The sequence below is a fragment of the Hyaena hyaena genome, unplaced genomic scaffold, assembly GCF_003009895.1.
Source record: "Hyaena hyaena isolate Hyena2069 unplaced genomic scaffold, ASM300989v1 scaffold_413, whole genome shotgun sequence".
Lineage (NCBI taxonomy): Eukaryota > Metazoa > Chordata > Mammalia > Carnivora > Hyaenidae > Hyaena > Hyaena hyaena.
Genome location: NW_024081047.1, coordinates 1,132,714 through 1,158,806, shown reverse-complemented (window position 1 = coordinate 1,158,806; position 26,093 = coordinate 1,132,714). Strand labels below are relative to the sequence as shown.

General features: G+C 36.0%; 1 protein-coding gene across 3 annotated transcripts in view; it reads right to left on the bottom strand.

Annotated features, from left to right (window-relative positions):
- Positions 1 to 25,805, bottom strand: part of SCEL (sciellin) — a 232,539-nt gene extending 206,734 nt beyond the window's left edge. For 2 of the 3 annotated variants that reach the window (XM_039252453.1, XM_039252457.1), the window contains exon 1: positions 11,151 to 11,255. The gene's annotated coding sequence lies outside the window, so the exon portion shown is untranslated. Of the gene's footprint in view, positions 1 to 11,150; positions 11,256 to 25,739 lie in introns of those variants that run through there. The other variant, XM_039252454.1, reaches the window with a different exon arrangement.
- Between the last annotated feature and the right edge of the window lie 288 nt (positions 25,806 to 26,093).

Genomic DNA, 26,093 nt, shown 5'->3' with positions numbered 1-26,093 from the left:
AAACTGACCCTCAAGACTGTCCATAGAAAGGAGGGACACTACCAGTAGGGAGAAGGGAGAGGAGCAGACCTGACACCATGCACTGCAGGCATGGGGTGCCTGCACTAGGAAGACATAGCACTTGGCTCCATAACACTTGGCTTTGAAAATCAGAGGGGCTTAACTTCATCAATTCTTATGATCAACGGGGCTTAAGTCTTGGAACTTTAAAAATCAGTGGCCAATGGGGCACCTGGGTGGCTCAGTCAGTTAAATGTCTGACTTCTGCTCAGGTCATGATTTTGCAGTTTGTGGGTTCAAGCCCCACATCAGGCTCTGTGCTGACAGCTCAGAGCCTGGAGCCTGCTTCGGATTCTGTGTGTCCCTCTCTCTCTCTCTCTGCCCCTTCCTTGCTTGTGCTCTGTTTCTTTCTCTCTCAAAAATAAATAAACATTCAAATTAAAAAATTTTTTCTTAAATCAGTGGCCAAAAGAAACTGAGCCTCCACTCTTAAAGAGATAGTATAACAAACATCCCCTCTGAGATATAGCATAGAAGCAGCAGTTTGTAAAGCCCTGGGGTATACAAGAAGGAGGTTTATTTATTAATTTCAGAACTTGTACTGGAGAGTCAGTGATCTTTAGGAAGCTTCTAGAAGAACAAAAAAGCTGGCAGGTGCCATTTCCCTCTTCTAACCCCTATCCTAGATACACAGAGAGCTGCAGGAACCAGCACAGTACAAATACTCTCCACTCAGCTTGGCAACAGCATCCTGCTACTGCATTCATCTGCAGACCCACTTCCTCCACCTGGGCCTCTCAGTTTTCCAAAGCAGTATCACAAGCATAGCAGTGGGCAAGCAGCCTCTACTGGAGCCAGCACTACCCAAGAGTAATTCCTACCTGAAAGAGAGGGGAAGATAACAATACATGCCAGATTAACTGCAGCCCAGCAGTGGGCTGCGGACAAACAGCCACTCTGACTGCAGGTTATACCCACCAATGAAAGCTTTCCAAGGGCCAACAAATGAACAGCACCTTGCAGTTCAGTGAGACCACAGACCTGGCAAAAGCTTGGTCTGAACCAACTCAAGCTCGAAGTGGTCCCAGACTCAAACTCAAGGTGGCCCCAGACTGCCCCATTAACAATACAGGACCAAATCCTACCCACCACAGGCAAATAAGACATTGTAGATAACTGAACTGAAGGCAAACATGGCTTAGCCATAACAGTAGAATGCATGCAACACACATAGGAGACACCCCTGCAGTGCCAGGTTCTGGGGAACAGGGAAAAATGCACTGCAGGGCACTATAGGACCTCTTCTTCCTAAGACCACTACTTTCAAGATCACGAGATGTAGCTCATTTCCTAACACACAGAAGGAACATGGAGGTTTAGACAAAATGCATGAAATGGAAAAAAAGAGGACAAAATGGCAGCAAGACAGCTAAACAAAACAGAGATAAGTAATACACCTGATACAGAATTTAAAGTAATGGTCATAATGGAAAATCCAAAATACTCCACCAAAAATCTGCTAGAACTTATTCATAAATTCATCAAAGTTGCAGGATATAAAATCAGTGCACAGAAATCTGTCACATTTCTATAATGAAGCACTTCAATAATGAAGCAACAGAAAGAGATATCAAGGCATCAATCCCATTTACAATTGCACCAAAACCCAGAAAACACCTAGGAATAAACCCAACCAAAGAGGTGAAAAATCTGTACGCTGAAAACTAGAAAGCTTATGAAATAAACTGAAGAAGACACACAAAAAAAATGGAAAACTATTTCATGCTTAAGGATTGGAAGAACAAATATTGTTAAAATGTCAATACTACCCAAAGCAATCTACATATTCAATGCAATCTCTATCAAAATAACACCATCATTTTTCACAGAGCTAGAACAAACAATCCTAAAAGTTGTATGGAACCAGTAAAGACCCTGAATAGCCAAAGCAGCCATGAAAAAGAAAACCAAAGCTGAAGGTATCACAATTCCAGACTTCAAGAGGTAGTACAAATCTGTAATCATCAAGACAGCATGGTACAGGCACAAAAACAGACACATAAATGGAACAGAATAGAGAGTGCAGAAATGAACCCACAAATATATGGTCAACTAATCTTTGACAAAGCAAGAAAGAATATCCAATGGAATAAAGACAGCCTCCTCAGTAAATGGTGCTGGGAAAACTGGACAGTAACATGCAGAAGAATAAACTTGGACCACTTTCTTACACCATACATAAAAATAAACTCAAAGTGGAGGAAAGATGTAGACATAAGACAGGAAGCTATCAAAATCCTACAGAAGAAAGCAGGCGAAAACCTCTTTGACCTCGGCCACAGCAATTTCTTACTCAGAATGTCTCTGGAGGCAAGGGAAACAAAAGCAAAATTGAACTATTAGGACCTCATCAAGATAAAAGCTTCTGAATATCAAGGGAAACAACCAACAAAACTAAAAGGCAACTGATGGAATTGGAGAAGATATTTCCAAATGACACATCAGATAAAGTGTTAGTATCCAAAAATCTATAAAGAACTTATCAAACTCAACACCCAAAAAAACAAATAATCCAGTGAAGAAATGGGTAAAAGACATGAATAGACACTTCTCCAAAGAAGACATCAAGAAGGCTGATAGACATATGAAAAAATGCTCAACATCAGTCATCTCCAAGGAAACACAAATCAAAACCACAATGAGATACCACCTCACACCTGTAAGAATGGTTAAAATTAACAACTCAGGAAACAACAGATGTTGGTGAAGATGTAGAGAAAGAGGAACCCTTTTGCACTGTTGGTGGGAATGCCAACTGATGCAGCCTCTCTGAAAAACAGTATGGAGGTTCCTCAAAAAATTAAAAATAGAACTACTCTACAACCTAACAATTGCAACATAGGTATTTACCCAAAGGATATAGGTGTGCTGTTTCAAAAGAGCACATGCAACCCAATGTTTATAGCAGTGCCATCAACAATAGCCAAAGTATGGAAAGAGCCCAAATGTCCATCAACAGATGAATATATAAAGAAAATATGGTATATATATATATATGTATATATATATATATACGTGTGTGTGTGTGTGTGTGTGTGTGTACACACTGGAGTATTATTCAGCAATCAAAAAGAATGAAATCTTGCCATCTGCAACAATGTGGACAGAACTAGAGTGTATTATGATAAGCAAAATAAGTTAGTCAGAAAAAGACAAATATCATATGACTTCACTCATATGTGGAATTTAAGATACAAAACAGATGAACATATGGGAAGGGAAGCAAAAATAATATAAAAGCAGGAAGGCGGACAAAACATAAGAGACTCTTAAATATAAGGAACAAACTTAGGGTTGCTGGAGGGATTGTGGGTGGGGGAATGGGCTAAATGGGTAAGGGGCATTAAGGAAAACACTTGTTGGGGTGAGCACTGGGTGTAATATGTAGGGGACAAATCACTGGATTTTACACCTAAAATCATTCTGGCACTATATGCTAGCTAACTTGGATGTAAATTTAAATTTTTTAAAAATTTATTAAATAAATAAAGTAATGTTCATAAAGATACTTAAAGGACTTAAGAAAACAATGGAAGTCCTTAGTGAGACACTCAACAAAGAGATAGAAAATGTATTTAAAACATCAGGGATGAAAAACTCAATAACTGAAATTAAAAATATATTAGAGGGAATAAATAGAACACCAAATGAAGCAGAATGGGTTAGTGACCTGGAGGAGAAAGAAAAGGAAAGCAATCAAGCTAAACAATAGAAAGAAAAAATAATAATAATAAATGATGATAGATTAAGGGAACTCAGTGATACCATTAAGAATAATAACATTCACTTTTTGGTTATTCCAGAAGGAGAAGACAGAGGGAATGTATTTGAAGAAATAATAGCTGAAAATTTCCTAAATTGGGGGAAGAAAACAGACATTCAGATTCAAAAGCAGAGAAAGCCACCAACAAAATTAACACAAGAAGGTCCACACCAAGACACATAGTAATTACTATGTTTTAATTAAAACAGCAAAAAGTACTGATAAATAGAGAAGTTTAAAAGCAGCATGAGAAAAAAAAAAAAAAACAGTTACATACAAGGGACACACCCTAACGCTATCACTTGATTTTTCAGCAGAAACTTAGCAGGCTAGAAATGAGTGGCATGACATATTCAAAGTGCTGGAAGAAAAAAATCTGCAACCAAGACTACTCCATACAGCAAGGCAATCATTCAGAGTAAAAGGAGAGATAAAGAGCTTCTAAGACAAACACAAGTAAAAGAAAGGAATCTATCACCACTAAACCAGCTTTATAAGAAATATTAAAGGGGGGCAGAGTGCCTGGGTGGCTCAGTCGGTTAAGCATCTGACTTTGGCTCAGCTCAGGATCTCACAGTTCTTGGGTTCGAGCCCCGCGTCAGGCTCTGTGCTGACAGAGACTGGAGCCTGTCAGATTCTGTGTCTCTCTCTCTGTCTCTCTGACCCTCCCCTGCTCACGTTGTCTCTCTCTCTCTCTCAAAAATAAATAATAAAAAACATTAAAAAAATAAATAAAACCAAAGAAATGTTAAAGGGGACTCTGAGTGGAGAGGAACGATCATAAGCAGGTATGAGAAAACTAGGAAGCACAAGTGGTAAAAAAAAAAAAAAAAAAAGGATATCTCTAAAAAATCAGTTAAGGGATTCCCAAAATAAAATTATGTGATGTATGTTACCATATACCTAGAATATGGAAGGGATTAAAAACTTAGTGCTTTTAAAATGGGTTCAAATTTAAGTGACCATCAACTTAATATAGGCTGTCATATGCATGCTATATAGAAACCTAATGGTAACCACAAAGCAAACACTGGTAATAGATATGCAAAAATAAAAAGAAAGGAATCCAAGTAGAGCACTAAAGAAAGCCAGCAAACAGTGATAGAAAAGAGCAAGAGAAGAAAAGGATAGAGAAGAACTCCAAAAACAAACACAAAATAAGTAACAAAATGGCAACAAGTACAATAGTAACTTTGAATGTAAATAGGCTAATACGCCAATCAAAATCATAGGATGGTGGAATGGATAAGAAACAAGACCCTTTTATACGCTGCCCAGGAAAGACTAACTTCAAACTAAAGACACATGCAGATTGAAAGTGATAGGCTGGAAAAACATTTATCATACAAAAGGAAGTGAAAAGAAAGCCAGGTTAGCAATACTTATTTCAGACAAAACAGTCTTTATTTTAAAGACTGTAACAAGAGACAAAGAAAGATACTACATATTCATAAAGAGAACAGTTAAATAAGATATAACGATTATATATATTTATGGACACAACACAGAAGCACCCTAATATACAAAGCAGCTAATAACAAACATAATAGAAGTAACTGATGGTAGTACAAAAATAGTAGGGGATTTTTTAACACTCCACTGACATCAATGGATAGTTCATCCAAACAGAAATTCAACAAGGAAACAGTGGTTTTAAATGACACATTGGACCAGCTGGATACAACTGATATATTCAGAACTTTCTATCCTAAAACAGTGGACTATACATTCTTTTCAAGTGCACATGGAACATTCTTCAGAATAGATCACACATGAGGCCACAAAACAAGTCAGAACAAATTAAAAAAGATCAGGGGCGTCTGGATGGTTCAGTCAGTTAAATGTCTAACTTCTGCTAGGGTCATGATCTCATGGTTTGTGAGTTTGAGCCCCATGTCAGGCTCTGTGCTGACAGCTCAGAGCTTGGAGCCTGATTCAGCTTCTGTGTCTCCCTCTCTCTCTGCCCCTCCCCTGCTTGTGCTCTCTTCCTTTCAAAAATAAATAAACATTAAAAAATTTTTTAAAAAGATCAAAATCATATCATGCATCTTTTCCTACTACAATGGTAGGAAACTACAAATGAACCACAAGAAAAAAATCTGGAAAGAACATAAATACATAGAAGTTAAATAACATGCTACTAAATAGTGAATGGGTCAACCAAGAAATCAGAGAGAAAATCCAAAAACATATGGAGACAAATGAAAGTGAAAACACAGTGGTCCAAAATCTTTGGGATGCAAGAAAAGGTGTCCTAGGATGAAAGTTTATAGCAATACAGGTCTATCTCCAGAAGCAAGAAAAATCTTGTAAAACAACCTAAATCTACACCTAAAGGAACTAGAAAAAGAAAAATAAACACAATCCAAAGACAGCGTTAAGGAAGGAAATAATAAAGATTAGAGTAGAATGAAATAGAAACTAAAAATACAATGGAACAGAACAATGAAACCAGGAGCTAGTTCTCTGAAGAGATCAACAAAATACACCATTACCCAGATTAAAAAAAAAAACAAAGGACTCAAATAAACATAATCAGAAATGAAAGAAGAGAAATAACAATCAACATCACAGAAATACAAAGAATTGTAAGAGAATAATATGAAAAATTATATGCCAACAAACTGAACAACCTGGAAGAAATGGATAAATTTCTAGAAACATACAACCTCCCAAATTGAATAAGAAAGAAATAGACCATTTGAGCAGACCAGATTACCAGCAATGAAGTTGAGTTAGTAATCAAAACATTCCCAACAAACAAAACTCTAAGACTAGATGGCTTCACAGATGAGTTCTACTATATATTTATATATATTTATATAGTTCTAAAAAATAGAAGAGAAAGAAGGGAAGCTTCCAAATTCATTCATTATGCCAGCATTACCCTGATACCCAAACCAAATAAAGACACTAGGTGGCTCAGTCAGTTAAGCCTCCAATTTCAGCCCTAGTTGTGATCTCGCAGTTTGTGAGTTTGAGCCCTGCATCAGGCTCTGTGCTGACAGCTCAGAAAATGGAGCCTGCTTTGCATTCTGTGTCTCCCTCTCTCCCTCTGTCCCACTCACACTCTGTCTCTCTCAAAAATAAAAGATACAACATTAAAAAAATTAAAGACACTATAAAAAAAGAGAACTATAGGTTGATATCTCTGATGAACATAGATGCAAAAATCCTCAACAAATATTAGCACACCATATCCAAGAACACATTAAAAAATCATTCACCATGATCAAATGTGATTTATTTTGGGGATGCAAGGGTGGTTCAGTATTTGCAAATCAATCAGTGTGATATATCATATCAACAAGAGAAAGGATAAAAACCCATATGATCATTTCAATAGATGATGAAAAGGCATTTGACTAACTCAAGATCCATTCAGGATAAAAATCCTCAACAAAATAGGTTTAAAGGGAACTTCCACGTAATAGAGGCCATAAATGAAAAACCCGCAAAAAACATCATACTCAATAGTGAAAAACTAAGAGTGTTTCCCCCTGAGGTCAGGAATAAGACAAGGATGCCCATTCTCAACAGTTTTACTCAACATGATATTGGAAGTCCTAGCCACAGCAATCAGACAATAAAGGAAATTAAAGGCATCCAAATTCGTAAGGAAGAAGTAAAGCTTTCACTATTGCAGATGACATAATACTATATATAGAAAATCCTAAAGACTCCACCAAAAATCTACTAGAACTGATAAATGAATTCGGTAAAGCCACAGGATACAAAATTATTGTGCAGAAATCTGTTGCATTTTTATATCCTAATAATGAAACAACAGAAAAGAGAAATTAAGAAAATAATCCCATTTACAATTGCACCAAAAATAATCAAATACCTAGGAATTACTTAACTAAGGAGGTGAAAGACCTATACTCTGAAAACTATAAAACACTGATGAAAGATGACACAAACAAATGGAAAGATATTCCATACTCATGGATTGGGAAAATCAATATTATTAAAATGTCCATGCTACCCAAAGGAATCTACAGATTTAATGCAATCCCATCAAAATATCAAAAGCATTTTTCACAGAGCTAGAACAAATAATCCTAAAATTTGTATCTAACTGCAAAAGACCTGGACAGCCAAAGCAATCTTGAAAAAGAACAGGGGGTCCTGGATGGCTCAGTTGGTTAAGCACCCAACTCCTGAATTTAGATCAGGTGATGATTTCTCAGTTAATGAATTCAAGCGCCACGTTGGTCTCCGTGCTATAAGTGCAAAGCCTGCTTGGGGTTCTCTCTCTCCCCCTCTCTCTGCCCCTCCCCAACTCTCTCTCTTTCTCTCTCTCTCCCTCTCAAAATAAGTAAACAAACTTAAAAAAGAAAAAGAAAAAGAAGAACAAAACTGGAGGTGTCAAAATACCTGATATCAAACTATACTATAGATCAATGGAACACAACAGAGAACCCAGAAATAAACCCACAATTATATGTTCAACTAATCTTCAACAAAGAAGGCAAGAATATGCAATGGAGAAAAACATAGACTCTTCAACAAATGGTGTTGGGAAAACTAGACAACTACATTCTGAACAATGAAACTGGACCACTTACAGAAATAAAATAAAACTCAAAATGGATTAAATATCTAAATGTGAGACCTGAAACTATAAAAATCCTAGAAGAGAGCACAGACAGTAATTCCTCTGACATTGGCTATAACAACATTTTTCAAGATATGTCTCCGGAGGCAAGGGAAACAAAAGAAAAAATAAATTATTGGGACTTATATCAAAATAAAAAGCTTCTGCACAGCAAAAGAAACAATCAACAAAATTAAAAGACAATCTACTGAATGGGAGAAGATATTTGCCAATGACATATCAGATAAAGAGTTAGTGCAAAGTATATGAAGAATTGATACAACTCAAAACCAAAAATACCAAATAATCCAATTAAAAATGGGCAGAAGACATACAGATGGCCAGAGAAACAGCAAAAGATGTTCAACATCATTAGTCATCAGGAAAATGCAAATCAAAACCACAATGGGATATCACCTCACACCTGTCAGAATGGCTAAAATCAAAAATACAAGAAACAACAAATGTGGACAAGGATATAGAGAAAAAGGAACATTTGTGCATGGTTGTTACGAATGCAAACTGGTTCAGCCACTGTGGAAAACAGTAGGGAGTTTCCTCAAAAAGTGAAAAATAGAATTATCATATGATCCAATAATTCCATCACTGGGTATTTACTCAAAAAATATGAAAACACTAATTTCAAAGGATATATGCACTCTTATTTTTTTGTAGCATATTTATAATAGCCAATATATGGAAGCAGCCCAAGTGTCCACTGATGAATGGATGAAGAAGATGTAAGATACATATATATGAATGGAATATTACTCACCCATAAAAAAGAATGAAATCTTTCTATTTGAAACAATATGGATGGATCTAGAGGATATAATGCTAAGCAAAATAAGTCAGTCAGAGAAAAATAAATACCATATGATTTTATTCATATGTAGAATTTAAGAAATAAAACAAATGAACACAGAAAAAAGACACAAACAAAGCAAACAAAAAACACTCTTAACTATAGAGAACAAACTGATGGTTCCCAGAGGGGAGGGTGGGCCAATGGGTAAAATAGATAATGGGGATTAAGAGTACAGTTATCATGATGAGCACTGAGTAATGTACAGAATTCTTGAATCACTAAATGATATACCTAAAACTAATATAATACTGTTCATTAATTATACTAGAATTTTTTTAAAGTTAAAAAGTAAAAAGAGAGGAGGAGGAGATTAGGTGATAGACATGACCCAGGGAGAGAGTGGCCATCTGCAAGCCAAGATGATAGGCTGCAGAAGAAACTAGCTCTGTTGATAAACTGACCTCAGGTTTGAAGCCTTCAGAATTATTAGAAAAATAAATTTCAGTTGTTTAAGCTCCCCAGCCCTGTTATGACATCCCCAGCAAACTAATATAGTGTGTGACCTTGGGCAATAGTTATTTAAGTATATATACTCCTTCTAGAAGCTGATTTTATATATTTACGACTCAGGGAATGTTAAACCTACTAAAAATTATGCCAGGGCCCCCGGGTGACTCAGTCAGTTAAGCCACCAATTTCAGCTCAGGTCTTGATCTTGCGTTAATGGATTTGAGCCCCGCATTGGGTTCTGTGATAGAGCCTGCTTTGAATCCTCTGCCTCCTCTCTCTGCCCCCCGCTCCCTGCTCATGCTCTCTCTCTCAAAACTAAATATAAAAAAAAAATTTAATTATGCCATGTTTTGTACATACACATATGTAGACACACACATTTTTGTCATGCTTTAAAAACATTCACAACTTACAAAGTCATCCGAATGATTTTGAAACCCTCAAAACATAACATTTATATCAAATATCACCAGACATTTTTTTAAACAGTCACTATCATTTATACAAGTAAATAGACAAATTCAATATTCTATATCATTGGATAGAGTAGCAAATAGGAATACTTTTCCCAATTTTAATTCCATACCACATAGTTAAGGGGGGAAGTGAGGATGCATGAAAACATATAGAATATTCTTTTCTTGGTATAACCTGAGATCAGTTATACATAGCCCATTGGTCAGCTAAAGCTTATGGATATTTTGAGGTGGGTCCCCTAAAGTTAAGTGCCTGTTTGCATTCAGCCCGGTGGTCACTGTGGGCCCTTTTACCCTACTCAGGTTTCCATTGCTTAAGCCTGCTGCCTAAACCTGCTACGTTAACCATGCGGTAAAACTCCATCATGGTGAATTGCACAATTTTTAGTCAAAATAAAATGCTAGAAAGAAATTCAATATTAGCATTCACATATTGTTCTCATAAAACCTAGAGATGAAACAGCCACGATAGATATACATTGAAGAACAAGAAAAATGAAATTAAAAAGGAAAGAGCCTTTCCCTTCTATCCCAACCCAACTTCTTACAAATCCAGGACACTGCCTGTGGAATAAGTGCTCTGTGAATTCAGATGCATTTTCCTAGGGGAGTTGTTGAAATATGAGAGAAATAAGAAAGCAAAAATGTAGGAATGCTTATTAGTTGAGGTTCTTGACAAAAGAATTCAAGAACTACATAGGGGTGTGACCTTACAGCTATGAAGCAAACAGCACACAAACAAGCTATTTTGACAATGTGTAACAAAGTCCAAGAAAAAACATTTATAAAGTAGCAATTCAGAGTACAGAGCCAGCAGAGGACTGTGGCCCATTAGCAAGGGCAGAGAAATATCTTTGTTACAACATACATGAGAAAACAGTTTTTGTAATAGCTTTCTTATAATTACACATTTAATTATAAATTCTTTCTTACCTGACTGAGGCCTGCCTGGCCTGTCCACTCCCACTGGGTACCACCAGCACCCACCAGTTGGGTGTGAAAAACACCAAGAACATTTGTAGAAAACAGATGAGTGCATATGGCTGTAGGCAGTTCTTTATTCTCAGAGGAACTAGCTTGTTCTCACAGAAAGGTTTAGAAAAGGAACTAAAGGAACCACTCTTGTTCAAACAAAGCAAAAACATCAGCATTTCCCTTTTGCGTGCACAACTGGAAACAACATGCTTCAGTCTCCTTGATTATAAAAAGCCAGTAAATGAGTAGAATGTCTATAGTTTTCTGCTACCAACTGTGAATGATTTTCATTAGATTTCATAGTTAATGAACTGAGTTACTGCAGATTAGGGAGAGGGAAAGTTATTTTAGTTTCACATACACACAAAAGGCTAAAATTCAACTAACTTGGTCATGGATGGTACTAAAAGGCTTTCAAAAACAAAAAGTCCCCTGATCACTAAACAGAGTTTCACCTATGAAGATAATAGTTTTATAGATAAAACAAAAGCAAAATTTAAGCAACGAGCAGATAAATTTTTATCAAAGACACAACCTGAGTTGCTTCGACCATCAACATTTACCTTTTTGTCCCTCTCCAAATCAGATACTGGGTAATTTCCCCTAAGGCATATTACAAGGCATGCAGTTTTTCAGGAAAAACCACTCTACTAAGTTCAAAATTAGAAAATGTCCTTCCTGATTCCTTTATTTACTTTTCTGACTTGTTTCACTTAATCTCATCACTGACCTTAAGGACAAGTCTGGTATAGTTACTAATGGGCAGGTGTCCTTCATTAGACCCGGCATGCTAGTTACAAGGGAAGCAAGAGAACATTCAGCAAAAGAATATAGGCAATCAGTCCTGAACACGGTTCCTTAGAATCTGCTTCAGGCAAGCTACTGGATGCAAGCAGAAGTCTAAGCTGCCCAAACACTAAAACGCATTAGGTCTCAAAGGGTAGGCTGATGTCCTAATACCCAAGTGTGGAGTAGTCAAAATTGCGATATAGCTGTCTCAGGGCCTGGCTTGCCCCAGTGGTTAGACTTATAATATCTGACAGAGAAGTGGCATCTTCTTCAGGCAATCACCTGAAGAATCACCAATACCTATGAATATTAGATACTCATATATATGGGATTATTATTCCTTTAGACTCAGTTTTAAGTATTAGATATTCACATTTATTAGTTTTGTTCATCTCTGTGAAGGTTTTGAAAATGATTGAGTAGCAGGGTGTTCAAGTTTAAAATTTTGGTAGGCAGCTTGAATATGGCTAGTCTATGCCTCTAACTAAGGGCAGATCAATAGGCTTCTAAATTAAATGAAAATAGTGACTTTCCTCTATAAGTGCTAAAGAGTTGGACTAGGACTCAAAGTTACTAGACTAGGACTCAAAGTCACTAGACTAGCAATAAAGCATTGTCATTGTGGAGGTCACCCCAAAGCTACTAGGTAAGCCTCACTCTCAACACAGCACAATACTTAAAAAAGAGAAAGTTCTAATAATACTCTATGATTACTTTTTATTTTTCTCTAAAATGGATGAAAATGCTTCTATTTTATTATTTCAGTGTGTGTGTGTGTGTGTGTGTGTGTGCGTGTGTGTGTGTGTGTGTGTGTGTGTGTGTGTGGTAACTGGAGAAAATTGAGCCCAGCAAGGTAACAGAGATTTAATTAGGAGTAATTTCTTCATTCCCAAACTATTCTGCATGATGTCTAAGCAACTAGACACTTTTGTTAAAACCAGTGATTGAGATCAGGGAGGCCAAACAACAAACAATTTTCCACTTTCAACCAGTCACAGGCTTTTGCTTGAAAAAGCTACCAGCACATCAGATCAATAATCTCATATGCAAAGTGGTACAAGTCACAAGGTGCAATTTCAAAATTTCCTCTAAAGACACGCCACTGAGCAGCAAAATTTACAAATTCTCTGCTGCTAAAAGACAAGCAAAATTATGTTTTCTTCTATGTGACATCAGACAGAAATCACTGAAACTCAAAATAAGACATTGGGTCTGTGAGGTAACCGGATTATCTTAATTGTTTAAAACAAATGTTCTTCTATTGCAGTACAGAAGCAAAATAGGATTGTTGCAGCTGCATGTTCATTGGCTAATATGCAGCTCCTTGGAGATGTTATGTGAATATGCAATAATTTTAAAATTAGAAAGGTTTACAATCTTTTGCTGGAGAAGAAAAAAGGGACAACATTATCTATGTATCTTCTCTACCGTACCAATTCAGCTCTCAGATACATTTTAAATTTTATTCAAAATTGCTTTTCATAACATTTCTATGTGTAGCAATTCTATATAATATAAAGATAAAATGAATAAAAATTCTAGGTAATAATATACTAATGAGATTTAAAGCTAGAAACAATCAAAACTATTTCCTATTAAACACATCAAACCTTTTGTTAATATCACACTTGTGCTCATTGGAATGCTACACAGGCTATTCTACCAAATTCTCCTATCAATATACAAGTCACCTCCAGTTTGGTAAACATGATCTTTCCCAGTTATTCTGCAGGAACTAAATGTTCAATCTGTGAAAAGATTTCACAATATTTAAGCAGATGTTTCAACATCTGCTTCTTAGTAAGCAAGCAAACTGCGAGCAAGACCTTCAGAGAGGTGCCCCGTGTGGAATCAGTTTCCATCATGTGACATTGCTTATTCTGTGTTGAGCACTGCATTATGCATGTTGAAGGGTAAGCTCATAGGCCTGAAGGAGCTCAAAGGTGAAATGTGCAATGATCACAATAACTGTTTAGGGCAATGACAATGCTGTATTCAAGGCAGACTGCAGGTATGAGCATGACTTGGTAAACAGGAAGCAAAAGATTTTAGTACAGACTAAGCAGACTACACTCAGTGATCAGGATCAAGCACAGTAGAGGAAGGAAAGCTGGCTTCCTTGGAGACAGCCTGAGAGCTCCTTGCCAGTCCCCAAGGAGCTGGTTGATGTAATGGTGCTATAACCTTCAGGTTGCTGAGCTGCAGAGAATAGCCCAAGGGGCCCTTGGCAAAGATGATGTTGCTTTCATCTATCTGGTCTCATGTGGAAACACATTAAATGTGGAATCAGAACTGAAATGGTTGCCTGCATAGGAACCAGACAAACTGAGTTTTGTTATCAGCTAGGCCCTGTGAGATAGGATAATGATACCTTTCATGGGGCCTTTGGGAAGACTCTGGGAAAGAGCTGTGGACTGGCATTTGGGAGCATAGCCTCGCATCCTTCCCATGGTCATTTAAAGCCTCCTAAGTGATCTTCCTGCTTCCAGTCTATCATCTTTTCAACTCATCCTTCAGGAATTAGTTTTTCAAGGTTACATCTATTCTTTTAATACAAAAGCAATGCATGTCTATAATAGAAAAGATGTTAAATATAAAAAAGTAAAAAAAGCCAAAATCACTCATAATCTTACTTTCATTTTTTGATGGATATGAAATAACAAGTGAAACCCCTCCTTTCCTTCTCTCCTGCTTCTTCAGCCCCCACCTGCATAGCCACCATCAAGATATCATTTTATATTCTTCCAGGCTTCATTTTATGATTGTAAGGACATACATTATTGTTGGCTTTTCTCCCCAAATGAAAACAGAATCAGTCTATGAGTATGGTTTTGCAATGTGCTTTTTATTTTACTTGTAATAAGTACTTTTCCAAGTCAGTACATAGGAATCTACTACTCTCTTTTCCTCTGCTATATGAATTTCCTTTAATGAATATTCTGTAGTCGGTTCAACCATTTTCTTATTGATTGACTCCCTCAGTTTTTGGTTAGTAAACAACACTGCAATGAGCATCCTTGGACATACCTGTTTATATATATAATTAAGTAAGTATTTCTGTGGACTAAACCCCCTACAAGTGGAATTCCTCATGAAATTGCTGGGTCAAAGGTCACATTTGGCCTTACAAAAAGCTATACCCACATTCACCACCCTTGACACAAGAGTGCCAATTTTTTCTTACCAAGGGTAGATGTTATGAATCTTTTGAGATGTTGCCCATCAATTGGGCTAATAATATAGCTAGTTATTGCTTAATTTTCATTTATTTAACAATTATTGAAATGGATAATTTTTCTATGAGTTTATTGGACACTTTTATTCCCTCTTTCATTAACTTCCTGTTTGTAATCTTTGCTGATTTTCTGTTTGGCTAGTTGTCTTTTTCTTCTTCTATTTATTAGTAGAATATTAGTAAAATATTCCGGACACTCATCTTTTGTCTTTACATATATTTTTTCCCAGTCTCTCATTTGTCTTTTAATTTTATTTTTATCTTTTCAAATAAAAGGTTTTTATCTTACTTTTAATACACTGACTTTTTCCCTGCAATTTGTAGGTTTTGTATTATGCTGAGAAAGTCTTTTCTTATCCTACAATTATAAGCCTGTTTTATTCTTTTTATTCAGGCATTTAGTTGTGGGTTTCTTTTTTTAATGTCTAGATCTTTAATCTATTTGGAATTTACTTTTGTGAAAAGTATGGTATAGATATCTCACTAGATTGCCAAGTATTTTAACATCATTTGAAATAATCCTTTTACCTATCATTTCTGAAATTTCACAATTGTTATTATAGTAAATTCCCAGGTGTGTTAGTAGATGTTTTTAATACAGAAATAGTGAGTGTATGTGTGTACATATGCTGCCGATATGTGTGTGTGTGTGTGTGTCTGTGACTGTGTATCTGTGTTTTAATGTCTGTAGGCAAGTTTTCTGTATTACAGACCTCATCCAAAGGTAGCAAATGTCTGTGTCCATAGGGCATTAAACAGTAAGTGTAATTATGGTCAAGAAACTGAATTATGGGGCACCAGGTGGCTCAATCAGTTGAGCGTCCAACTTTGGCTCAGGTCATGATCTCGCAGTTCGAGTTCATGAGTTTTAGCCCCACATCAAGCTCACTTGCTGCTGTCAGCATGGAGCCCACTTCAGATCCCCTGTCCCCCTCTATCCTCCCCTACCCCACTCACTCTCTCTCTCAAAAATAAACATTTTTTTAAAATTCTGAGTTATTTATAAAAATGACACTATTCAAAAGCATACATATACATAATGCTTTTAAACTAGTTCTCTCAAAATATTGCAAAATATTCAGTTTAAGTTAAAGTGTAAAACAGTACTGCAGAAAGTATTCCTTTTCTCAGTTTTATCTCACAGTCTGGTTGAAAAAAATGCTTTTTTAAAGAGCAGACAATTTTCTGACATTTCTTTAAGCTGAGAGTAAATTATTGCTACTACATTTTACAGTTCATGTCATGACATAGCTTCAATTAGGAAACAATTTATTCTGTCCAGTGAGACAGAATAAATGGCTCACAGTGGCAGTCCATTTTGCCATTGCCAGGTCTCTAGTTCAACAGAAATAGAATTTTTTCACAGATGGGTAGTTATCAAGAGACCAAGTCTCTGGAATCTTCCCTCAGAGTCTGCATTTTTAAAAATCTTTGTTTCAATACAAAAGAAAAGATATTTATACTAAGCCCATTCTTATCAGCACCAAATTATAGAAAAGAAACCTTTAAAAAATATCATACTTAATAACCCAGACAGGGCTAGCATGAAGGAGATCATCAGTGAGGAGCTACAGAAGGTACAAAGTACTAACAAACACTACCACTTCTTCAGATCCACTGAATGCTCATTCCACTGTTGCTAAAGCCAGATAATCTAGAAGGAGAGGAGGCATGGAGACAGAGTGGCAAAGAGGTTTTCCCAACTCCTCCATCCCTGCAGCATAAACATCTTCACAAGGAGCATGAATGGAAATGTATACAAACCACTGAATTATTAATGTTCTTCACACTATGAAGTTAGGTGATAAATTTTTCCTTAAATTAGTTTGACATGAAGATGTGGATTTTGTCACTGGACTAACCTGCCTTTTTAGCTACTGAAGAATGTACAGGCAAAGGTCATACATAGTAGAATACAGTTTGAGGAAAGGTCTGCCACACTGTTCTTAAAGAATGTAACATCAGTCAAAATCAGCAAACATCTCTCCCACACCCATAAAAAGATACAGATTAAATGCTCCCAAGTGAGTTATTAGTATCTGTCTGCACATCTGAGCATCTGCTTCTTGAAATTGATAGAGATAATTAAGCCAGGCATAATTTGCATCTTGGGTATATAATTATTCTTTATCTTAGCCAAGGACGAAAACCATGCCATTATTATTAAAATTGTTTTTCTTGTCCTTTTAGGACTGTACTGGCTATCCTGCTTTGTGCTCATGTCTACATGTAATTGTCATAATCCCTCCACACAAAGGCAAGGACTATGTTTTACTCATTTTTATATCCCTCACATATCCCATACTTCTTCTGATTTCTTTTTATAATGTATTGCCCTGTAAGTAGCAGGTGTTCAGTAAACACAAAGGGTGAATTATATGAAGCATCAAATGTTTTCTAGAATAGTATGATCTAGGTGGTCCCATGGTCCAATATGATTCATAGAAAAGTCAGTACTCATTTCAAAATATATATTCACTGTAAGGTTTAAAGATATAGTCATCAGATACTTAAAAACCACTTTTCAGAAAAACAGAGTTTGTAGATATACATTGTGAATCACTTAAGTCTCATATTCTTTTGGATTGAGAACAACTCCTGCATTACATACCAAAAGAAGGAATGCATGTCTAACTCCTTAAACACTTACCTTACTAGTTCTGCCACATATTAAGGATTTAATAAATTATTTATTAGATGTGTTCTTATTCATAATTGTTTAAATGCTCCTCAGAATTAAGCTGGCAGCAACACTTCAAACACCGCAAAGACAATTGAAAAAATTAAGCAGGTCAATCAGTCTGATATAGATACTGGGGTGGCCCATCCTGGAACCAGTTTCATGGTTCCAAGGCTTCCTTGTACTGTCAGCAGGGTTCAAGAGAGAATTTCCAGGAATGAGGTTGACAAGGTTTGAAAAGAATATGGGCTTAACAAAAGGGCTGAGTTAGAAGCATAACATCCATTCTGTAGGTGAAATTAGAGTACAGAAAAGGAAATCCTAGCATGAATTTTGTTATAAGCCATGGGCAAACATAATAACGGGCTTGGGGGTCAGAATGATGGTTGAGGGAGTGCTTCATAGGGACTTGCTACTCAATTTAGACTCATTCCAGACCCTACTATCAGCTACGTTTGAGCCCAGTGATATGCTTTTGCCTTGGACAGGATGCATTCAGAGGCTGGGCAGGAGAGGAGACTGCTGCCGAAAATATCCTCTTTACCTGTAGCTGAATGGGGTTGGAATAGGTAGAAACGGACCAAGACATTAAATTCATTAGTGGATCAGTGTTCTGTCTGTACTATCACATCATACATAGTGACTATCTTCTCAGAATAACTTAATGTTGTGTAAGCACAACTCTAATATGCTCTTTTAAAAATATTTATTTTGAGGTGTGCCTTGACAGCTTAGTTGGTTGAACGTCCTACTCTTGATTTCAGCTCAGATCATGATCCCAGGGTCATGGGATCGAGCCTCACATTGAGCTCTGCACTGAGCATAGAGCCTGCTTAAGATTCTCTCTCCCTCTGCCCCTCTCCCCTGCTTGTGCCCTCATAACTGAGTACCATAAACCAGGATTTGGAACAAAGATCCTGGAATTGGGAATCAAAAATTAATATCATGGTAAAACACCCAAGGTCAAGTCCCGCAACTTTAATCGGGATATCCAGCAGGATGAAGAGAGTGTTAACAGTTAGAGGAAAAGTTGGGAAAGGCAAAAGTAGACTCAGAGCCTAAAATGGAGTGAAAGTCCAAGCAAGCATTTATAATAACATGATTTCTAGATCAGAATACCAGGACAACATACTAATGCCAGTGTTCCATTAAGAAGGTCTTTGGATTCTCATTAATTACAAAGGATTCTAAGACTAAGGATTCCAGGTAAGAGACAGCTGAGAGGCAGGGGCAGGACAACCGATTACTATCCTCTTATCAAACATAGGCTAGCTAGTCAGCTCTGAAACATTCTACATAGTTAATGCACTTGAAATTTCAAAACAAAACAAAACAAAACAAAACAAAAAACCAGCTCCAAAGCATTTTATGAAAGCACATTTAAAAAGCATTTAGTAGGGGCACCTGGGTGGCTCAGTCGGTTAATTGTCCAACTTCGGCTCAGGTCATGATCTCATGGTTTGTGAGTTCAAGCCCCACATCAGGCTCTATATAGATAGCACAGAGCCTGAAGCCTACTTCGAATTCTGTGTCTCTGTCTCTCTCTCTCTGCCCTCCCCTGCTCACATTCTGTCTCTCTCTCTCTCTCAAAAATAAACATTAAAAAATAGTAATAATAAAAAGGATTTAGTAAAATCTTGTTTCTATCTAACCCAATCTCATCTGCCATCACTCTGCAACACGAGTCCACTATACTCACATCTCCCAAACAAGCCTGTGTCCTCCTACCTGTACATGTTTTGCTAGCTCTTCCCACAGTCCAATAATACCATCTATCATACCCCCATTTACCCAGGCATTCCCCATCCAATAAGACCAACTCAAATCCCACATCTCTCATGAGGTCTTTTTTATTCATCCCAACTTGAAATGACTTCTCACTGCTCTGAACTCTCATATCAGTCATTGGACCCTTCACATACATTGTCTTGCAATATTAATTTTTTTCCTGTTCCTATAATTAACTAGTTTGCTAGCTCTTTGAGGAGGCAGTGACTGTTATCTTATTACCTCTGAATCCCTATTGTACATTAAAGTACTCAACTAATATTTACCGAGTGGAACTTGAAGTCAGAGGCTTTGTCATAGAATATGTATCTCTGTATCTCTCCAGCCCCAGCATAAGCTACACAATCCAAAATGGTACCCAGTACTGGTTCTGATTGGTTAAAATACCCAAACACATGTTTAATTTTCTTTCTTTTTTCCTCTTCTTTTTTGTCTTCTGTTTTTCTTTTCTTTTTTTTTAATCAGTACATTTCATCTTTTCCAAAGCAAAATTTTATTGTAGATTTTGGAAATTCGCTAACAAATGTAATTAGACCAAAACTACAAAACTACAGAGGAAAAAGTACAAATCACATTCTATTGTTATTATTTCCTTATTTTCCAAGTCATATATAATTATTTAAAATTAGAAATTAGAGAAATACAAACAGGAAACAAATATATATGTATAGTTTGTTTGTTTTCTTTACCTTATAACCCTACTACCCAGAAATAGCCACTATTAGTTTTCTGGTGCCTAATCTTCTCTTAAGAGAATACTTTATGCTGCCTATATCCTATATCCCTAGGCCATTCTAAATAAAATTACCCTACCCACACCCTTCTACCAAATGAAACTTACCACCCCAGTCCATCACCCCAGCTTCAGGTAGATATCTCCGTAAAGGAAATAATCAACAGGTTGTACAGAAACAACTCTAGTCCAACAAAATAAGTAAGAAGTAATAGGCTCCATCTTGAGAATTTAAACTAAAAACTATTAGCAATAGGATCTGAAACCAAAAGGTCATGAATTGGAGAAACCATACTGTGCTATGAGCAAATTAAATTTACAAGGAGCAGATATAATGAGTATGCCAATTGAAAGTGAAGCAGAAAGAAGCTGGGAGGCACAGTGTGGCTGAGTCAAGTTCAAGGGGAATATTGGAGGGAAGGCTCTGAACTCTGATCACCCAGAGTCTTCTTAAACCCTCTAGCTCCAGACTTTATGACATCAGCTATATAATGAATGGCTTGGACTTCTGGGTTACCTGGATATTTCCTTTAAAATTTCTTGTGCAGCCCATCAATGAGATCTCTTTTCTTAGGCTAACTTGGATATTTTAAGAACAAAGAGTTTTCCTGGTTTTTTTCAGAAGTATATATATACACACATATGTGTGTGTGTGTATACATATACTTTTTAAAACATAATATATATGCTATTTAAAGTCTACTCTTGACCCAGTGATATGCTATTGACATTAATATTGATATGCATCTTACTTAAAAATGGCTTCATGACAGTTTGTTGTGTCATAATCTGTTTAACCTGTACTCTATTACTGGATATCGGATATTGTTTCCAATTTTGCCCTGATATAAATTATTCCTCAGTTGGTACTTTTGGCAAATATTGTGTTTTCCAGTGATAGGAATTTCCTGTTCATACAATATAACCTACTATTAGGGTCATCAGAACTATATTCTTGAAGTTCTATGCTGTCAAATACTGATAAAAATAAGCAAGTTACAGTTTGGAAACAATATTATTGCAACTGAATTCTATAAGCACTATTCTAAGACAGGGATTCTTAAGGTGAGAATTCAGGAATAGGCTTCAGAAGATCTATGATCCCTAAAGTTATATACAAACATTTGTGTTCATATATATATTTGCATCTTTCCTTAAGCAGGTCCATAGCTTTAACAAATTATCAATATATGCATATAGTCAACAATAATTATATAAATTCAAGTTAAATTAACATAATGCATCTAATATACTCAGGATTATGCCTGACACATATTAAACTTGAAATAAATATTAATATAATTAATAATAACTATGCAAACCAGATATTCTATTGCCTTCTATAATTCTTAAATTACTATTCCCAGATGACAATCATTAAAAATATATCCACTAAAATGGTGGATATGAAGTCAACATGAAACAAATCCACTGAAGTGGTAATTTTTTAAATGTTTTTTAATTTGAGAAGAGAGATAGAGAGCGAGTGGGGGAAGGGCAGAGAAGAGAGGGAGTTAGAGAATCCCATGTAGGCTCAGCACTGTCAGTGCAGAGCCGGATGTAGGACTCGAACTCACAAACTGTGAGGTCATGCCCTGAGCCGAAATAAAGAGTTGAACACTTAACCGATTGAGTTTACTGGCACCCAAAATGGTGATATTTATACATCCACAAATTAAACAAAACTTGCTGACCTATGCCTAGATACATATTATGCATTCATATTACTTGTGAAAAGAAAGCAGTTTATTTTCTACTTGATAAAGTAGCTGATAGGTCAACTATCAAGTAATGTAAATAATGTTGATTTTCTCACCTATTTGAAGTTTATCAAATAAAGTTGTCAGTGTATTATTTTCTTTAGAACAACTTTATTAGTTTGCTTATCATCTTTTCCCTCAAGAGAGAAGATATGCTACCAAGATAAAATAATCACCTACAAAAATTTTGATTTTTTTAAAATATAGTATGAGTTTCAATCACTTGAAAAAAATTCATCAATATACATATCTAGCTTCACATACCATTTTTAATGATAATATTGATCATAACTTTTCCTGAAACTGAGTAATAGTTTCTGTTTGATGAACATACTAGTAGATTACTTACTTTTGAAATATTTTTACATATTTTAGTAATGTGTGGCCCACAATTTCATTCTGAATTATTGTTATAACCAAAAATGTACACCAATTCACAGAGAAAATGAAATCCCTTCTTAGAGCTCTTGGGACAGCCTATTTACCTTGTCAAGTTTCCCTAGTAAGAAATGTTATGGAAATGTTTCATTAATGACTATATGCTGACCACGAAGGGGAGAGGCACATTGTAACATTTCCTTCTCAAAATGTAAGTGAAGAACCCAAAACTAATCTCAGCTCCCTAACCAACAAATTATATGAATATCTACTTCACAGATTTAATTATTAAATGAAACATATACATAAATCGGTTAGCCCAGTATTTGGCACATAAGTGTTCAGTGTTTTTGTATCTGAATTTGAATTTTCACCCTAAGGAAACAGCATTGCTTTTGGTTCAGCTTAACACCTATGAAAACTCCAAAAAATTTGTGACAGACTTTCCTGAGGTAAGTTCTATTTATAAACTCCTTAGAAAAAGATGGGAAAAAATATCAATTCCCCCAAAAAAGTAGAAATGAATTTCTACTCACACCCACCCACTGTATTGCAGAAAAATGGCATAAAGAGAATCCCCAAAATGATCAATTTTGTGTTGTTTCTAACATAATCTAAGTTTGGATACAATAGATCAATTTATTTAGGTTAACCAGCTGGTGTTGAGAAATAAAAAGTGAGGTGAATATCATCTTAGTTTTAAATAAAAGAAGAAAAAGTATTTTTAAATAATCTAGTAGAACAAACAGAAAAGAGACCTGATTTTGAGGAATGAGATTAATGAGCTCTATTAACCAGACAGAGAGGAGTATTGGCAACTGGGTATTGGAGCTGGCTCATACTTGCTTGTAAGAGCCAATTGTTAAATTTTCAGGAATTTTGCAAGCTAATTGTTAAAGGTAGCCAGTATTAAAAATTAAATTACATATAATTTTAATTAAATAAGTTATAGTAAATTAAAAATAAATACTCAAATACTTTACACTTATTTTACTAAATTTTAGTATTATCTATTCTCTTGGGATCATTTCTGTCTATTATATCTATGTGGTAGAAATGCTACACAATTGCATAGTATTGTGCATCTCTTCCTAACTCCACATGCAGTGGTGATCTCTTGGTAGCTTAAAATCAGCCATGATGGAATATTTCCACCATAGAAATAAGCAAGTATCACAAATTAGGGCTTTTTATTCTTCTTTTCTTTTTCTTTTTTTTTCCTTCAAAGAACGAGATATTAAACATTTGTTAGCACAACACTGAGCACTGGTCTCTGTTACGCTTTCAGGAAGACATAAATCTTGACCAACTCCTGGCTTTGGGAAAGACATAGATCTTTATATCTTTGTTGGAAGACAATTCTCCATGAGTCTCTCATGACTCCAAACCTCTTATGCAACTAGGTACTGGCCATCGTTCATTCTGAATTACCTTTTCAAGGGTTTTTAAGGATTTTTGTACAGCAAACAGCCTTGAAAGTTATAGATACGCTTGTTGCACATTATTTTTTAAAAAATTGAAGTTCCCTAAGTTCAGAGTGACTCTCCTGCTGTGAAGACATCTATGTGCCCATGTGTGTTGTACACAGTACACTTAGAAGCAAAGGGAACAGATACAAACATGCTGATGCTCAGACTGCTTGCTATGCTATATTCATGTTACTCTCCCTCCCAGGGCTCTGTGTCATCTGCCAGCCTCCATCAAACCGTGGCAGGCTCACTTGTTTGCTCACAGAAAGGTACTATCTTGGGTCCTTCAGAGTTCTTGCTAAATTATACCTGAAAGAGTAATCTAATGGTTTAGGATAGCCAACAAAAAGGGTAAAAAGGACTATGGGACTACAAAGAGACTTTTTTCCCTTTATACTTCAATGTGTTCTTTTTCTTAAATGCAGCTTCAAGGATTTTAGGTGCTATATACTTCCCTAGCCCCTTTTCTACTTGTCAGAAGCTTCATAGTCTCTCAATTCCAAACTAGATCCCTTCTGTTTCTCTTCCATGGCACAAGCCAAAAGTCTATGAAAAGGTCTCTTGAAAAAGAGAATGACAGAGAAATATTAAGACATAGAAAAAATAATAGCTTAGAAGGAAAGAGCAATACATTTCTTTTTCAACAGTGAAAATTAAGTTTAAGATGTTAGTGAAAAGTTTAAAATTCCAAAGGCTGTTAGAAAAATAAGGGTAAAAAAATTTAACCTATTTTACAGAAATGGCAGCTGATAGAATAATAAACAGAGTCACCTAGGGAAAAAGGTGTCTAATGATTCTAAGAACATATGACTATAATACATTTATTACTATGATGATGATGATGATACTATCCCCATAGGAATATCTATGTTCTTAAACATACAAAATCTTATTTTGTAGAGGATCATGATACTTTGGAAGGAGTGCCCTCTTAGCCAGTCTGAAGATCTATGAAGTCATCTTCCTCTTTAGTTACTCTGATGGGTTCTGGGCACTAGAAGCCACTGTGAGAGTCACCAGAATGAAGATTTGTGAAAGTCAAATTCTGTATCACCAAAGCAATGCCTGATTGTGGTGGCACACGCTTAGAGCCTTGTCAGCACTGTTTATGAAATGTTGTACCTATTCTCAAAGAAATGGGCAACAGCATTAACAGGCTACCACCCTTAATAGTATATTCTAGTGTAAAATCTCTTTAGTTTACCATTTTTTGAGTGAGTGGCTATGTCTTATTTCTCAGAAACAAATGACAAAGTCATCACAATAGAAAAATAATCCATTATACACCACACATGAACTTAAAGTAGACATTATTTTTCTAAATCACACTCTTTGAGCTTTTTACCATTTACAGATGTGCAAGCTTTAGAATTAATTAGCACTTAAAATTCACAGCAAATTTTTCATCATCTAAAAATAGTCAAGAATAGCAGGAAAATAATTGTTGTCAAACAAGAGGACTTTTTTATACAGACATGTTGATTGGTAGTTGATTTTATCAACATGTTTTTTCTTCCTTGTATCTCATTAAACTGAACTCAAAATACAGTATGTTAAATTTAACCAGAATATGTTGCCCATATTTCACCATATAACACCCACTTACAGGATAGAATTGAGGCACATTAATAGTACAACCCATGTTTCTTCTAACTCTGTCCCCCAAATCACAATTTTAAGATCTCCAGATTCCCTCAAAATCCCTCCAATTTTACCTGGGAATTGGATTTTTATGCAGGATCTAGCCTTTATGATGCTAAATTTTCATGATGCTAAATGTAGAGAGATTTCTGGAAACTTCTATGTGCCAAAGCCATGCTGTGTTCCTTCCAGAAAAGGGTGAATGCACCTCTTCTTTTTGACTTTGTGCCTAGAGACCAAAGTAGAGATGCTTGTTGCCCTCCTGTATTAGAATTGTGGACACTTCTATTCTCAACTCCTGTTTTCTGTCAGGCATATATGGCACTGGACCAGAGCTGAGAGGCTGACAAAGTGAGACACATACTATTGAGGCTCCCTTTGATGCCTGAGGCATCTGTTAAGCCAAAGCTTTCCTGCTTGACTTTTCC